The 12,029-nt window shown below is 38.9% G+C and overlaps 1 pseudogene; it reads left to right on the top strand.

Annotated features, from left to right (window-relative positions):
* The first annotated feature begins 8,825 nt into the window (after positions 1-8,825).
* The window catches only part of LOC122331321, a 14,240-nt pseudogene continuing 11,036 nt past the window's right edge, over positions 8,826-12,029 (top strand).

Raw genomic sequence — 12,029 nt, forward strand, 5'->3', positions numbered from 1 at the left:
AAAAAGTAAGTTATTGTTATTTATTGTCAGGACAGCCGTCCATACTTCAAAAAATTGAGAAATGACCTAAATAAACGACGTTAAATGCTGTTCGTGTCTGAGGAAGCCTGCATGCAGAGACAGCCATGTCACCTTTACATATCTTTTTAAATTATGACACTTCGGTTAAAAAGGTATACTGGTTACTGGACTGGAAATAAGTGTCCAAATATCAGCAACGTGGACAGAATTAAATAGTGAATATGATATTTCAGTGTCGTGATATCTGAATTTATTCTGTAAAGGCATCTGGAAATTTGCTTTTGTGTCTAGTCATACAGTCGTGAGCCTACTACTTTTTAAAAACACATTTAAGCTTCTTTTTAGAAACCAGTAGAGACCGCGATAGTAAATATAAAGAAGCGCGTTATGTAGCATTTGAGCTTCTAAACGAGCTTCTAAACGTTCTTTCAAAGAACGGTCGCGGAAGACTGAGCTCGAAGCTTTGAAAAGACATCGTAAAAGCGATAGGCCTATTTACAACACACCGACCAATCACTAATAAAGATGCATTGACACACCGAGGCTATAACGCGGAGCCCCGAACCGTCACATTCAACTCCGAACGCGTCTATCTGTCTAAAACCCCGCCGACCGGATGCTGAACGAGTAATCGAACCCCTCCGCAGCGGAGATCAATCTCGTGTTGCTCGTAAAGCCGCGAGTCTAGACGGAGGACGGGGATCGGCGGCCGCTTATCTGCGCTCAGCATCGCCTCGCAAACGATCCGCTGAATGGAAGCTACAACAAACCCAAGCCGCCTTTCTCTTAACAGGACTCCCTTTCGGCGAACGCACCCTTGCGCGCCCGGGGTTTTATTTTCATTCAGTCAGAACAGAAGATAGCCCAGAAGATCAGACCAAAATCACCGCAGGCCATTGTGGCTAGATAATCCCGGTTTGTCAGATAACCAAACTGAGGATGAGCAGCTGTAGGACAAAGCCTACAAGCTATTCGTTTCAGCCATTTTTTAAAATGCAATCGATTCAGCCATTTATGCTTCGTTTTGCTTTATAATCCGGTTGTAGCTTTTAATAAATGTTTGACTCAAATGCGTGTCTGAGATGCTACCCGATCTCATGAATGTGCGTATAAATAGCACGCCGAGTAAAAACATATATATATATATATATATATATATATATATATATATATATATATATATATATATATATATATATATATGTGTGTGTGTGTGTGTGTGTGTGTGTGTGTGTGTATGTGTGAAAAATGGCTTTGATATGAGGGTCGTGTTGTAGATCGTATGGTGTACAAAAAAACTGCGTATATCTGCACGAGCGTGTCATACGTCACGCCAAAGTCCATGTTTTCGTTTGCGCGTATTATTCATAAGAGGACGTCATTAAGAGGACGTTCCTCTGAACGTTAACAAACACCTCAAGCAAGTGCGTGAATTTAAGTCGAAATCCACGTATTTCTACCAGCGAAACAGAACGACATTATCGATGACTCATCCTGCACTACAGCTTTTTGTCCAATCGAATGCCTTCTAAAGCGACGACGTCTCTAACTCCACCAACGACTTTGCGGAATCGTTCAGATATGCCTGCATTTCTATATGTTATGCAAAAGCAGCGTGATATTAACAGTGTCTTTGTTTTTTTTTTTAACTGTAAGTGTTATGGAGACCCAGAAAGATCAAATGTGTGGTTAAACAGCACCCTAATTATTTTCACAGCACATTGCTAATGACGGGTATAGCGTAGCCATAAATGTAGACCTACGCTACCTACTTTCTTTTTATGATAGCTGATAATAACCTTCTTCATATATGCCTGCATACTCTGAAAGAATAGAATTTCGTGCACGCCATAAATCCAGGCTTTCCAAAAACAAACCTCTCTGGCTTCCTGTTACAATGGCTAATAGTTGATTTTCACGGAGGTGTTTTTTCACGACGTCCCCTATTCAAAATCTGCGAATTAAATTTCACAGCGCTGATATACTATTTACAGATTTATAGGGAGTTTTTCAAACGTATATTTAACGATGTATAGGCAGTTGAATCAGGCGCAGCGCAGACAGCCGCGGGAAAGTCCTTCATTCGTTCGCGAAGGCAGGCAACGCGCATCTACTAAAGCTTTAACCTAAGCTTGTACCTGCTTAAAGCTTTACCGCTTCTGGTGCCGTCTTGTAAAGCAGGATCCAGGCATCCCATTTCCCTCAGAAAACGCTGATTAAAAAAATGAAGTGTTGTCTAAACGTTGCAAAAGCAGAGGTCTTATTGTAAATCCCATATTTCTGAAAAAATAAATTAATTCCTGTCAAATGAACAATCTTAGATGATTTTGCGTCGCTGGACTGACTTCAGATCTGATCCGATTATAGCCCATTAAATCGACTGAAATTAAGATCCCAATAAAATAGCTTTTGTGAACGAAGAGGGTTTGTCGTTGCTTTAGGGAGAAATAACCATTCAGATGTCACGGCCAGAGGTCAAGAGCGCATCTTGGTTCAGATTCACCACTAATTTAATAATTTAGGTCTAATTAAATAAACGCACACTTTAAGCCAAGTTCATGTTTTGCGTAAAAAAAAAAAAATCTCAGAAATTCATTACCAAATCAAGACCCTGTCCTTGTCTGTCATTTTCATCTAAAACGTCAAAGCGTTTAGCCAACCTTTGATTTACAAGTCTAAAAACAAATACCCGTCTCTTGTAGCTGAACGTCTAATACACGTCCCTTTATGCCGAAATGTCGCGCGTTCATGTTTAAAATTATACCTTATGATTCATTTAGACCCGTCACAACAGACAGCCTCAAACCTTGAAATATAACGAAATAATCTACAGCCAAATGTTTTGGATGCTGACAACAGGCATGAAGTGTCAAACACATTCAGGGCTTTTCTGCAACCATATTTAGTTTTTTGCCCGTTGTAAAAAAATATATATTTATTTGCCTAAGATATACATTTTGTTGGCCTATATATATATATATATATATATATATATATATATATATATATATATATATATATATATATACCACTCGTAAAATTGATAAGGCACTCTATACGAAAAACAATTGGGTGAAAACTGGAAATATAACATAATTAATAATTTAAATAAGAAAAATGAGCAATATTAAAAAATAACTTGAAATGTCATAAATCTAATTTTTCCACATATTTTAGTCAAACATTAAAACCAACTTAATAAACTTCACTTCAATAAAACGATTTAAATTAAACCAGTAATGTACCGAAATAATTTGTCTGAAATTTGCAGAAAAGCGAATTTTTGCCATAGATGTGTTCATCTGTAAAGTTTATTTCTTAAAGCCAGTTTTTTTTTTTTTTTTTACACACATACGTCTCAGTTTGAATGTCACCATAAAAACACACCGTCTTCACACGTTCACAGCCGCATTTCTTAATTGAATGTAAAAAAAAAAAAAAACATAAAAAATAAGACACGTAGACAACCAAACTCATTTCTAAAAGCACCCGACTCATCAGCTGACAGCGTTCTTCCCGTTCGAGTTCCCTTCGTCCGCCAGGAACGGCAAATAACGGAACGCTCTATAAAACCGTCTCCTTTCGAGCTGTCACATACAACGGCTTTCGCGCAAAAACGCGTCCATTTCAGACCGAATCTAAAAGCAACGCATTAAAAGTCTCGGACAGCCCGAGTGCCTTTAATTGATATTTTTCCCCACGTCTGGAGCAGAAGCCACGGTCTTGTGAAACTGAGGCGGGTCTGAGGCGGCGTGGAGCTGCTGTGACTCACACAGGTACGGAAAAGAGAGAAGTGCACAGAAGAAGAACAGCGGGCTGTTCGTGGCGCCACGAGGAGGCCCTTGCTACAATGCCGCAGGTCCCAGAGAATAAATAGTAAGTTAGCCAATAAAATCTCCCAATTAAAACACATCCCATGTTGCTTTTTATACAGAGATGTTCCTATTGCTATAATAAAAACAGCGCTTTTTAATAACCTCAATCACCGTGCTTAAACCTCACAATTATACACGATAATAATGCTATAATCGATGCGATTATTTATACATTTTAGACACAAGTCTGAATTTATCGAGGGATTCAAACGTCTGAGAAGCGCAATGAAATCTGAAAATTCATTTTTATTTCAACTGGGAACAAAGAGAGTTGTAGGAATTTCAAAAATAGGAAAAAAAATCCTTCAGTTTATATGAAATATTTCAGATTCTGTTCCATTTCTAGTCACTGATATTATAAAACTAATGTGAACCGAGACGGGTCGGACGTCCTTTGTGTCAATGATGAGGTTTGACAAACTAAAATAAATTGCTGCTTTCATTGAAATCATTTTAATACAATTTTCACTCAAATGGTTATGTTTGCAAGAAAAAGAACTTTCATTAGTCATCTCAGACTTAAACTAGAGACCCTTTGGACTACAAATATATTTAAATACTTCAAACCAAGCTACAGTGAAAGAACTGAAAGACTGCAGTATTAAATATTTTATTAAACACGTCCATTTCTTAAATTAAACTTAAGTGCTTGATGCGTTAACAAAGGGGAAAAAAGTGTAGAATATATCTTCACTGTGTATAAATTACAGTATAAAACAAGCAAAGAATCACAACAACCACAACAAAATTATTAAAAATCATAACATATCAGCTACAGAGGAAGAAGTCTTCCACTTTATGAAAAAACCGAACAAGAAAACCATTGGATGAGAGTAACCGTCATTCTCCTAAATTAAACGAGGGCTTCTGTTTATTCCGCACCATTCCCCAATATCTTTTTTATTTTTTTATATATATATACAAAACACAACAATTACGGTCAAACTCAAACCTAACAGGTAAGCGAACCCAAAAAAAATTCTTGATCTGAAAACTGCTGAAAGCTTAGAAAGAGATCGGCTCCTTTGCGAACGCATGATCACTACGAATCGTCAAATTTATTTCAGGTAAAATCTGTAAACGTTCTATTGCTTATAAATAGGTGTAAAGAGAAGTCAGTTTGTTTTCAGTGTGTGCTAATATATTTATATATATGTTAACAGTTACTGGATAACTAGTAGTAATGCTTCACGACTGATTGATGGGTCTGAAGATGGTCTGATTCCGGCATCATTCGTACCCTAAACCCTCCGGCAAAGCTTTTCACCGTAGGGTCTACGTTCGGCTTTTCTTGATGTGTGTAAAGCGCTCTTGCCAGCGACTGGCGGTGCACTCGTTCGCTCACTCGTCCTGTTTCTTGAGGAAGAACTGAAGTGCGGAGTCCCACTGGTCTCTGGGGAAAGATTGGAGAGCTCGCAGTAGTCCAGAGGAGCCCAGCCCTTCTTCTGATGATGGGAAAGATCAGAGCTTTAGGACGGACGCAGGAAGCAAAGCCTTAAATCAATGCTAGAGAAGGATGCTTTTGCTTGCGGCATTAGAATGCAATATGTTGATTTCTGGATCCGTTTGTCAATTCTAAACATTTCTCTGTCTTCGTAAAAAGCGTGTGATATGTCTATTTAACCCCAGCACTGTGCTGAAAATCTTTAGTCAAAATTGACCGGTCTGATTAGAAACCGCTTATACGTTTCTCATTGTGCTATATTATCAGCAAATCTTGGATTTAAACTTTTTTGTCCACTTGTTTAACTTATAATTAGCACGTTTTGTATTTAATCACCTTGGATTTTGGGGCGAAAAAAAGCATTATTTACAGACAGCGAAAGCCAAAAACTGGAAACGAAAAAGCTCATATCAATAAGGCCTAAAATATATCAGTTTAAAAAAATAAACACAAAGCCTGAGTTTTTCATCCAGTATTTGTGTAATACTACCGCAAAAAGCTGTTTTTGTAAGCCAGCCATTTTTTTAGTCATTTTTATCAAAATACCAATAAGGCAGGAAAAAAAAAGCAAAACAAAATGTACTTAGTTTAAGTCCAATGCATCAAGTAGAAGAAAAAAAATCATCTACAGGTCCAAAATGATTGGAAGACAACAAGAGTTAGGAAATTGTACCATATTTGCAAAGAAAAACTGATGCAAGAGAGGCAAAGAGAGTATAGAGTTTGTATAGTCCTTACCTGGATGTGAGCTTTGCTGTCTGATTGGTTCTCATTGGTGGCACAGTCCTAGATTACAAAATCAGATTTTATTATTCATTTGATTCAAGTTTGTGCTGTACATAGCCCTTCTACCCAAATATGAACACCAATTACAAGCAAACCATCTGAATATATTAAAGCGTTGAGTTTGGTTTTGTTGGTGGTGCAGGAATTAGTCTCACACACTTCAGATTAAATTGCTAAATCTCTTCTCCTTTTGAGTTTGGATAAAACTTTTTAAGTTAGTATCAATAAGCGACCCGTTTGAAGTAGCTGACGACTCCCTGTCCTTGTTAGAGTTGGAGCTAATCTCTGTGTAAAGTAAATGGCAGCGGTGCTGCGTGTGTGGAGAGCGCCTGTCAGGAACAAGATGAAGGAGAGGGTGTTTACAGGAGGCTCAAGTAGTGGCAGGTAAATCCTCTCAAACAGACAGAGGAAACCATCCATCTGAGCAAAGGAAGCCGCTTCTTTTAGTGAGCTAGCAACACAAAGGTCATAGGTTCGATTCCCAGGAGTAGACCAATATACGCATTTAAGTGAAAAAGCGACTTTTACAATGTAAATTGAGAATGGTTTACAATTAAATTTGGGTGATTCGATATCAGTGTTCTAAAATATGCTAAATTATACAATTCTTCTTCACATTTTCTAACACACACATTGAATTTCACTATCACAAACATTTTCGCACAGAGTTTCTTTTATTAATTTAATTCGCAACTCACTGCTGTTAATGCCTTTAACAGATTTAAAGTGGAAAACGAAGATATTTTGTGAATCAATGACTTGGTAAATGTGTTTCCAATGACTTTTTTTCTTGCAGATGCAAATTGTTGTCAGTGTGATTTTATAGCTCCAATATATAATTGAGAAACATGTCTGTAATACAAAAAATTAGCATGATTATTTACTCCATTTAGTGATTGTAAAAAAACCCAATCCATCCCAGCTAAATACCAAAAGCTGTATATTGTTCCCAAGAAAGGGGGAAACATTACTGCTATTGGTTCAACGCTTTGGAAGAGAGACTGTCTGAGCAGTAGAAGATGGAGAGAAGTGTTAGGAACGGCGGGGTTTGCTTTAACGCTAGCAGCGTAAACATGACACACATAAAAACAAAATTCTAAAAGTACAGAATTTTATTTTTGGACAGAAAATGTAAAAATAAAAAAGAAAAGAAAAAAAGCACCATTTCAATCCCAGGCATTACAAGATTTATTTTGGTATATGTGTTTTCTGGGACTTCTAGTCAGTTTAGTAGTTGCATATGGCTTTTGAAGGATCACCTTTATATCTATAATACATACATGTTCGTAGAAACATCCCGTGCACATAGGTGACTGTGCGTAAAGCCGCAGCGATTTACCTGTATGAAGGTGGCCAGCAGCACAGCTCATTTCCTGTTGCAGGATGACCTTGTTCTGCAGGTTATTGTAGCAGGCACAAATGAGCGAGGGAAGAGCACTTTGATGAGTCGCGCGGTGGCTGAAATACTGGAACGGCAGCTGACACAGTTTCTGCAACACGCTGGGCTGGCGGCCAGACTGCACAATCACCTGGAACACACACAGTGACAGCACACACACACACACACACACACACACACACACACCATGGCCAGTGAGGCCAAAGCCACAGCCAGCTGTAAATCAACCCGCCCCTCACTGCCCGTCCCACACGTAAATCTGCCACTAAAACAACACACAAACAGCCATTAAGAGGAGAAATAGAGGCAGTGCCTCAGTGCACAATTACACTCCATAAAACACAGACAGAGATGCCTCATCCACTTCTGCTGAGCATGTGCGCTGAGCGCATATTGGCAGTGTTCAGATTTGCCCAATGGGAGTACATTACACTCGAGCTCTGTTCGTAAGCTAGTGAGCTGCCTTGCTAACTAGGATTGAAACGGACACAGAACTTCATAAGAGACCGATCTGTATTTTTTATGTAGGCGGTAAAGTCGTACTAAACAAACTGCACACAGGAGGCTTAATTTCGCAACTGACTTTAATCGAGTTTAACATTAGCATGTTGCTATGCTAACAGCTTCATTAAATAAATGTTTTATATAGGTAGTAACACATACCACACAAGACGAGAGATGCATTTGCAATTGGCCTTAGCATGTTGCTGCAACCCCTCTGGTTTTACTCGACCACACTCGCTCTGAGCGGGATTCGAACCAGTGTTTCCAGAATGAACCTTTCAGAGTTTTTAGTATACCATGTGCATCAAACTGAGACTACCTACTAGTTAGCCTCCATTGCACTCTAACACTCCTTTCCATCGGGGTCACGGCACCAACGCAACCCATCTTAAAATAGTCTTTTTTCAATTGGGACCACAAAATATTGTAGCGAATCGAAATGAAGGGGACAAATGTTGGTTGTTCATTGAGGTTCATGTGAGTGCAACCTCTCACCACAACCTTTAAGAACCATCTATTCTATATTAAGGTCTATAACATGCTGAAATGCATGTTTGTGGGTCAGGTTTTGGAGTTGAATCTTGTGCGAAACATGCAAACAAGCCCGGTCCACTTTAATAAATGAAGTAATACCCGTAATAGCGTATGGCCCCCGCCTTCCCATTTATCACTGCCTTCAATCACACTGTCAAATCTGGCCCACCCCCTTGTAGAATTAAAACCAAATCACTGCAGGCCTGGACTGATTAAGCGCAGTGCCTTCTGGATGGGGAAAAAAACGGGGCATAGCCCCTAAATGCTACAAGCTTCCGACTCGAGGGTTTGGGAGCCTGGGAAGGCCCTGACTCACGGGAAGAAACCAGAGTTGGGAGGTCACCAGACAGTAAATCCTGACTAGAGGGATTTGGGGGGGAGAAATATGAAGAGAAGGAGGGGGTGTTAAACAGTCCCTATTACAGGTATACATCCGTCCATTGCTGCTCAGCCCCAAATGCAAACCATAAGGGAGGGTGACATTCCCAGGAAAAGGGTGACATAAATTACTACGATTTACAAGATTTTAAAAATACTCTTAACAATACTCTTTCCATGGCATTCTCCGCTTTAATAATACCCTCAAGGGTTTAAGAGCATGACAAACAAAGCGATAACTCACTACTTTTTATTATTTAAAGGGTAAAGCGCTTTAAAATGTAGTTCTACAGCAGTGTTCAAAGGCTTTAGGTGCCATGTCACCTGTATTAGGAACTGTTTAAAGATGCCTGGCCCAAACGACTAAAACAAACCACCGTGGAGGCCTTTAATGGTACTCAGAGCTGGAGTAAAGTCTAGTCCATGATCGCCAGCATCTGTCGACCAAACACCATGATTCAGAAGCTTTCGCAAGGTTGGGAAATTAATGCTCTTCCTCTGCTACCATGTAACAAATGGTGTAAAACATCTGGTTGTTTTCAGCGTAGGAGCCGTGAGTGTCAGAACGGTGGGCGAGATTAAGGAAAGTCTTTTTCGCCAAACGCCAGAGAGTACAGAATCAATCTCACATCAGTTCTGGACAAGACTAGAGGAGTGGTAGAGATACTGCTGCATTTCTAATCATTCATAAGACAATACAATGTCACAGATACAGTGGGTATTCAGATCTTTAGACTAATTACTTGTCATACAACAAGCTGTTGACTTGATTTTGTTTAGCGGAATTGATTGGATTGGGAAAACTGGCCATTACATTTGCAGTTTATTATTATGGACCTACTACTTATCGACTACTACTACTACGACTACGACTACTACTACTCTTGTTGATTGGAAACTTATGACACATTATAACAGGTCATACAAGTTATTACAGGAAAGAACATTTTCAGAACATCAATAATGATATTGATACCATTGGAAACATTTTTGAGCTGATGAACGATAAAAACAGTAACAACTAATCAAATCTAAATTAAAGGGCTTGAGAATTTACTGCAGCAGGCAGCATAATTTAAGCACATGCTTATGATAAAACAGAACAGTATTGTGCCTTGGTTTGGATGCTAACAGTTAAAACATCTTTATATTTTATCATTCTTGAAATGAACAGGCCTTAGATTTTTAAATTGGTTTCTACAAGTTCCAGCGTTCCAAGTCTAATTTCAAATCTCATTTAACTACAGTTTTAATTAGTTTAATATCTCAATTTGCTCCTTTAAGGTTAGTTTACTTTGATAGATATCTGGGGTTCTGTACACAAACTAATTTCCATGAACTAATCTGAATTTGCGTTAATCGTTTGAGAAACCATTCTTTCCCAATATAAGAGAGTTTGTGTTTGGCGTCCATCTGCGGGGGTTGCGGTTTTGTGGACATTCCGCCTGACAAATCACGCAGCCATCTCATAATCCTTCAGCACGCGTGCTTCATCTTAACACACCTAAACAATGAGCCCCGCCAAGTGTCCACGGAGGGGAGACGTACAGCTCTGAGAGCGCAGAGGTTACCGCCCTAACCCAGGCAACGACACACCTCCCCCCCTCGGCCGGGAGAAATGACCCTGCCCCTAAACGTGGCCCCCAAACTTGATTAGGACCTTGGCAAGTCCTCCTGTACCAATGTGTTCAGTAGAGGTATCCGTTCAGTCATTGACATCATAAAAGCAACGGCAGGCGTTTGAACTTGTGATTCCTCCCCACTTTAACACAGATGGCCATAAAAAAGGAAGAGACGAGGCCTAGTGTCTAGTGTTAGTCTTTAGTAAAGAGCACTGGAGTTTTCTGCAAACAGGGCCACGCTTTTATGGAGGACCATTACATAACTCCTGTAGCCTGTCGACACTGAAAACAAAGGGAGTGTAAAGTTAACGCAGTGAAACGCAAACATGCACACTCCGAGCGGCTCAAGGTGAAGAGGAAAGGAGACCTGTGGGCCAGGGGTTTGTTCTTTGATGAGGACTTGATAAGACGGCCGAGGAGAGAGCGAATGGTGACAGTAAAATGGATAGCCAGTAGGACGTCTGCGAGAGCCACTGCGATTAAATAAAAGTCTTTTATAAAAAACAATCCCTTATTAGGGTAGTTAAAAGAACTAGCTGTGCAAACTGTTGAATCCTGTATCAGACACAAAGGTTGAATGAAAATCTAGAGATTTCTCCTACTGTATCAAGACTATATCCAGGAAACAAAACTTTTATTTCTAGGTTTACTACACAGAGTATTTGTTTGATTAATGGAACTAAATAAAGGTTTTTGGAAGCTGGCCACTGATAATTGTGCATGAATGAAATGTGCATGAAAGCGGATATTAAAGTAAATCTGCTCAGAACAAATACAAAAATATAGCAGAATATACATTTTAAAAAATCATCAACTTTTAAAGGACCTCCTTGCAGCTCTATATTTAGATCCATTTATTCTTTGATAATAAAATGTAATATTTACTGGGAAGTATACTTGCATATAAGTTGATTGAAAAAAAAAAACTAACTTTATCCATACAAATATAAAATACATTAAGTATACAACAGAAATCACTATTTATTTTTATCTCATTTATGTTTATAATTTGTTTTTTAAAATAGTGTATAGATTCACTCACACAGCAGTTCACTTTCGCATTATTTTACATTGCTTCACCAAATGCCCATATTGCCTAGTACTGTAGCGCCAAATGTATTTATAGTGCATTTTATTTATCATTTTAAGCCTGTTAGATAAACAGGATAGAACAGGCTCAGAGCTAAAACTGTACAAGCTTGTATGTTTATACCGCATTGCTTTGCGTGAGAATGAAAATGAAATAAATCAGTGTTTAGCTTATAGTGTGAAATTTTTGTCTGTTTTGATATAAATGGGAGGGGTGGCGCCAGTGCTATGCCAGACACCTCAGCAATTTTAGGGATGTGTCGCTCTTGCAGAAACAACTACAGATCTACAGCTCTGTAAAGATAGACCAAACCGAGGATGAAGATATTCCATGATAAGACAAGGAGAGTCTGCCTACATACAAGGATGCAAAGGCA

The sequence above is a fragment of the Puntigrus tetrazona genome, chromosome 25 (assembly GCF_018831695.1).
Source record: "Puntigrus tetrazona isolate hp1 chromosome 25, ASM1883169v1, whole genome shotgun sequence".
NCBI lineage: Eukaryota > Metazoa > Chordata > Actinopteri > Cypriniformes > Cyprinidae > Puntigrus > Puntigrus tetrazona.